This window comes from Bubalus bubalis, chromosome 13 (genome assembly GCF_019923935.1).
Source record: "Bubalus bubalis isolate 160015118507 breed Murrah chromosome 13, NDDB_SH_1, whole genome shotgun sequence".
NCBI lineage: Eukaryota > Metazoa > Chordata > Mammalia > Artiodactyla > Bovidae > Bubalus > Bubalus bubalis.
The window spans coordinates 4862976-4869426 of NC_059169.1; positions in this window are offsets into that span (position 1 = coordinate 4862976).

Sequence of the window (6451 nt, forward strand, 5' to 3'; positions counted from 1 at the left end):
AACATAAGATAATGAGATGACTAAATGCTAGATTATTTTGTGTGTGCATGCTTTAGTTTGAGCTCTTCATGAGTCTAATTGTGGTAAGGAACAATAAACTAGGTTTAAGTATCTTTAAAGATAGAATTTTAAATAGGCATGAACTATAGTGAGAACTGACTTTTAGTAAACATGGTACCTTCTACTCTAATAAAACATTCACTTTATTTACCTAAAGAATTTAGATTGCTTATGAATCCTTTTTTTAATCTCTAGGTTAGCTCTAATTATTTTATGATTCTTAACACTTTTTTTTAAATGTAACTTTTTTTTTTTTTTTTGGGTGCAGATCCATTGTTCCTAAGTTGTGTATTCAAGTTTTTGGAAATGTTTATTTAAAAATTGTTTTGCTATACAAGTGTTCTAAACATTGTATCTAAGAGAGTAGCCTGGACTTTAGAATATATGAAATCAGCTTATGCGTGCCTTTTTTAATTTTTAAAAAATTTCCTGCCTCATATGGTGTGAAATCACAGTGAGTTGCTTAGTAATATTGCGGTATCCCTTTGCTGTTGGAGACTCCCGTCCAATAATGAAATTGTTCCTGCTCCAGGCTGCAGGAAAGAGGATGGAATTGTTAATAAAGTACACCCAATCTTCTCTGTGCAACAGCAGTATGTAGTCATTTGTTTTCTTCATTTCTACTGCTTTTGTATACATATTATAAAAGTTCAAATTCTTTCCCAAACTATTAGCAGTTCAGATGTTCCTTAATTTATTAAGTATGCTTTTCTTCACAATTTGTTTTTTAAAGTTATAAGTTCTTACTGCATTACAGAACTAATGACTTTGTTTATTTTTATTACAGTATTTAAAATATGTAGTTATTGCCATTTATATTGTGGAGTTTGCAGAATGAAATCAGTTGTATAAACTAAACCTTTAAATTAGCTGTGTGTGAGGACTCTTTAATGCTTGCAAAGAGGGGAAGGGGTTTGTAGTTAAAGATACACTGCTTCAATTTCTCTTGCGAAGACAGCAAATTAGGCTCTCCCTGTCCTCAGTTAATTTCTGAGTCAGTTTTACTAGTATTGTCCATAGCTTTTCTGTGTAACTACCAGTACTTTAAGAATTTGCAAATAGTGTACCAAAAAAAAAATTTGCAAAAGAAAATTCATACTACTTTTTAAATTTTCTGAGGTAAAATAAGCATAGAATCCTGGCCAGTTGAGGTGTATGTATTGTTTCCAAGGCTTTGTTTTATATCAGATTTCTCAACTAAAGTTTCTCCAAAGATGTTAATAAAACCAGAGCTTCTGTCATTGATTGCCCAAGTTTTCTGCTCCTTTACACCCAGAGCCTTCCATCTGTTTTGTCTGTTGGCCATGAGAAATTCTAAAACAGGGTATCAATTTTTGAGACTCCATCCAGGAGGCTTGTGAACCCTCAAGTACCAAAGTATGCCTGACTAGCGAAAGGACCAGAACCAGTGAAGATACAGGCTCTGGGAGGTGTGAAGGCCAAGCAGTAGGCCCACTCTGATTGGTTGAATCACCACTGGTGGAGGTATTAATTCTTCACCGTCACCTTTGTCATTGATAAATTTTCTTGTTGACCCTTGTGCTTTAAGTGCTGTTTTCTTTTTTTAAACAGTCTGTGGCCCAGTGCCACAGAGTTGCCAGTGGGGCAGTAATTTGTTTCATACTGTATGTTTCGCAGCAGACAGCCATAATTGGTCTTCAGATGGTCAAGTCACATTGCCTGATCCATTTACTGTGTATCTGTAATTGCTAGAATGAGTGACTTGCAGCTAGGAAGCAATGGAAAGGGATACAGACAACCCAGCAGGACTTAAAGGTTGGTATGTGTGTGATTGGACTTGATGGGACGTTGTTTCACAAGATTGTCCCTTTCCTGAGCCTCTGGTGGTTGACCAGGGGATGCTGGGACAGGTTCACTTTTTTTTGTTTAAATCTTGCCACGTCTGAAGCCAGTAAGTTTCAGAGTAAAAGTAAAATCAGTGTTCAGGTAGTTTTCACTACCACTCAAGCGAAGGTTTGTGTGTGTTCAGTAGCGTCAGGAACTGCTGATCGCTAAGCCTGGTTTATTAGGGTTAGAATAAAATGGGTTCTTTGTATACATTTGGGTAATGATTGTTGCCTTCCTCATTTTCCAGGCTTTCACAATGGATTAAATTAATGACAACATGAATTAAAGGAATATATAATTCCAGTTCTAGGTGCTATGAAATTTCTTACTGCAAAGTGGGATAAAGGAGCAAAAATGGTTTGATGGAGACTGCTGGTCAGTAATAACCCCTTACATGTTGAGAGCAGAATTTATTATATTACACAGGATGTTTGTATCTTATCAGTGCACAAATTGGGAATCTCAGCATGTTCAGTCACTAAGGCGTGTCCAACTCTTCCCGACCCCACGAACCATAACCTACCAGGCACTTAACGTCCTTCACTATCTCCCGGAGTTTGGTCAAATTCATGTCCATTGAGTTGGTGATGCCATCTAACCATCTCATCCTCTATTGCCCCCTTCTTTTGCCTTTAGTGTCTCAGCATCAGGGTCTACCAGCTCTTTGGATCAGGTGGCCAAAGTATTGAAGCTTCAGCATCAGTCCTTCCAGTGAATATTGAGGATTGATTTCCTCTAGGGTTGACTGGTTGGATCTAACGCAAAGTCTTGTGCCAGGTTCCCCAGGTAGTTGGAGCCATACCTGCATTCTTTCCACATAACAGTGCGTTTGCATTAATAAAAAAGCAGTGATCATTTGAGCTGGAGATTTATTAGATTACTATGTGTTTGCCCAGTTGTGTCCAACTCGTGGTGACCCCATGGACTGCAGCCTGCCAGGCTCCTCTGTCCATGGGATTTCCCAGGCAAGAGTACTGCAGTGAGCTGTCATTTACTTCTCCAGGGGATCTTCCTGACCCAGCAATCAAACTCATTTCTCTTGTATATCCTGCTTTGGCAGGTGGATTCTTTACCACTGGAAAGTCTCCTTGGAAGCCATCTGTAGTAGAAAGGAATGGTATTTGGTTCCTTAAAGAATATATCAGGGTCTATAAGGTATGAGTTACCATGAAACTTCCCAAAGGGAAAAATTACTCTCTCAACCAAGAACTAATAATTTTTTCCTAGCAAACTAATAGACACTAACTTAGCATGCTGCAATGTGTAATAATACGAATTTTATAAGCTGATGGGGCAGGAATGTGTGGCAAAGGTGATCTAAGACAGAGTTCTGTTTTCCAAGGTCTTAACCTGAGAAGACCAAGCAAAGTGTCACTCTCGGGGGAAGAGCTCTTACCACTTAAGTCACTTGCAGGACATGAACTGTATGTAGTGCAGTCGAGGCTTCCAGCTAGGTTAGAAAATTCATGGCTTTGACAACATTGAATCCACAAGAATCAAACGTCAGCAGTTTTTCTGTAATGTTAAACTTAGACATTTCTTTAGTTTTTTGAAAGTTAAAGGTGTCTTTCAAAGTAAGTCTTGGAATACTGTACAAGGAATATGTAAGAAAAGTAAGTTCCAAAGACTAAAGCTTGAGTATGAACCCCAAAGGGGTAGGAACATGACTAGTAAGGCACATTCACTTGGACAAAATGCATTGCCCTCTTATTTTTAAAACTACCACTATTGAACTTTTATATTGACCACTTCGTTCTATGTTTATTCAAATTTATATCCATCAACTTTTATATTTGGTTATGTCTGAAATCCCTCAGTTTGATTAGAGTTTTAAAAATTTCTTAACACTGGAGGTAGTTGAAGTAATTTTTGCTGAAATAAAATCTCATTTTTAGATGTAGGGTTAAATATGTGCCAGTAGAATTACAGGTTTTCAAAAATAACCACGTTTCTTCCAGTTGTAAAATGAAGTCCAAATACAAAGTCCAGATACAAAGAGCTATTAAACTGACCCATACAGGCAGATGGGACTGGTTGTTTTTCCTTGTAGATATACCTACAATAGATACAAGTGACTTGGGGTAATGCTTTTAATTGTAATTAAAGAGCAGTGGTGTTGCTACTGCTGGTACTTTTCACATAGTTCCTACAGTAATTTTTACTGAAAGTTAGATTCACACTAAAGTTACATAATAGGAATAGTTTTGTGTAATTTTATTTTTTGGTCAAGAACACTTTTTTTTAATTTAAAAGGAAGCCATTTAAACATGTATATTTACATTTTCCCCAAGGTAAAATGCTCTGGATGTGAGAATATCTGATTGACTAAAAATGGAAGCCAGGGTTATTTTCAGACAATGCAAATTTCCTGTATTTCCTCTGGTTTACTTGGAGAGAGGATGTAGGCGCTAAGAGGTCACAACTTAAATTTCACAACGTAAGTTTGCTAAATGTTAAACAGCTAAATGTTAAACTGAGACACTCGGTTTTAGTACTTTCAAAGGGTTATAAGCTAGCTTTATATTAAGTTTCAAATGAATCCCTTAAATGTAAGCTTATTAAAAAAAAAACGTGAAATATACTTCCTGTTCGCTCCCAGTTTTTCAGTCCTCTGGGAGTCAGGTGACTTCCAATCGGTTTGCTGTCTTTGACACTTTAAAATACTTTTGCAAGTTGGAGGCTTTCATTGAAAACTAGCAAATGCAGAGAATACAGTTTTCTTCTTGTAAAGAGTTGTTTGGAATAATACGAATGTATTGGGTACCTCGCCTGCCTTGGTATTTTCAGCCTCAAAAAGTAGCCTTCACAAAAGTTTTAACATTCCCAGTTGAAATGTATATTCTTAATGTCCAAAAACCGAATACTGAATGCACCATAAAACCCTTCCAAAGTTATTATAAAGAAGAGGGAAAGGGAAACTCAAACTATCTAAACGAGATTTTTTTTTTTTACCATATAAGTAATTCTGTTTTAAATTTAGTGGATAATCCGTCTTAAAAATTTAGATTTCGTAGCAATAATAGTGACCGGTTCTTTGCGTTTAAAACATTAAGGGAAACCTGGTGTAGAAAGGAATTTTTTAAAGCATGCTGTAGGTAGGTATACAACATAAATTTTTCAAACCGAATCGTTGCAATCGTGCACAGCGCCTCGCCCCCGCCGCGCTCCCGCCGCGATTCCTCACTCCGCCGATCTCGCCCGCGGCCCCTCTGCGCGGCGGGGCGCGCGCGCGGAGTACCGGCCGCCCGAGGGTTCCGCTGTGGCCGCGGAGCGCGCAGGCCGGCCGCTAGTGGGCGCTGTGGGTCCGCGGAAGCGGCGGCGCGGCGCGTCCCGGCGCTCCGGGGGCCCGCGCTCCACAGGGACTCGGAGAAAAGAATGCCCGCCGCCCCTCCATTTCTCTGTCCCCGTCACCCCCGAAATTCGCGGTCACCTTGGGGAGGTGTGAGCGTGTCCCGATCAAGGAGACTGTCCGGCGGCGCGCGCGGGGAGAAGCGCTGCCTTCGTGGGGCCAGGGCCTCGGGGCTCGGCCACCCCGCCGGATCCCCGGCAGACGCGCTCTGCCTCTCCCGGCCCCCGTGCACTGGGATCGGGCGCCTCGGCCAGCGTTTGGCGCAGAAATCAGGTGTGCGAAGCGTCACCGACAAGCCCTGGAGAGGGGATGGCTAGGGGCTGCGCGAGGGGCCGCGAGCCCCTCTACGCAGATATTTGGGGGGAGAGTCCTCTGCCTCTTAAGGAGGAAGACCCTCGGGAAACCCACCGCCTTCCCCTCCGCAGGGAAAAGGGGCGCCCTCGCCGTGGTGTCTCTGCCGAACTTTAGGGTGCTTGCTGGGCCCTGAGATCGCGGCTGCTGGGCGCTGCCGGGCGCTGCCGTGCGCTGCTGGGCGCAGGGACAGGTGGCCCGCGCTGCCCGCGCTCCTGCTCGCCCGCTGGGGCCTAGCGTCTCCACGCCGCCGCTCCGGGGGCGCCAGGGGCTCGCGCGCGGGCCAGTCCCCCTTGGCCCGGGCTCCCCGGCGCTGCTGAGCTCGCACCGCCCGCCCGGGGGCGGGGGCGGGGCTCACCTGTCAGCTGGCACCGCCCACTGTCGGGTGGGGGGCGGGGTGGAGGCTGACGGGCAGGCCGGCCGCCCAACTGGCTGGCGAGAGCCGCGCGGCGGGCCAATGGGCGGCGCGCCACGGGGCGGGGCTCCGCGTTTATAGCGCTCTGACAGCGCGCCGGCCAAGCGGACTCTGCTCGGCGGGGACGGCGGCGCCGGCTGAAGCGAGGAGCCGCGCGCGGACCTGGTCCCGGCGCCCTCCCCGCGCACAAAGGGCCCCCCTCACCCCGCAGCCCCGCCCGCGCGTTTTGGCGCTCGCGGTGAGGACCGAGCCCCCCGCTCCTGCCTGCCCCGCGGGCTGGGATCCGCGAGGACTGTGGAGGCTCCCCGTGCGCCCGGAGGCGCCCCTCGCCGCTCGCGCCCCGCGCGCGCTCCGGGACATGGAACGGCGCCGAAGCGGCGCCCGCGGGCTCGGGCCGCTGCCTGGCCCCCTGGATCTATAGTGCGAGG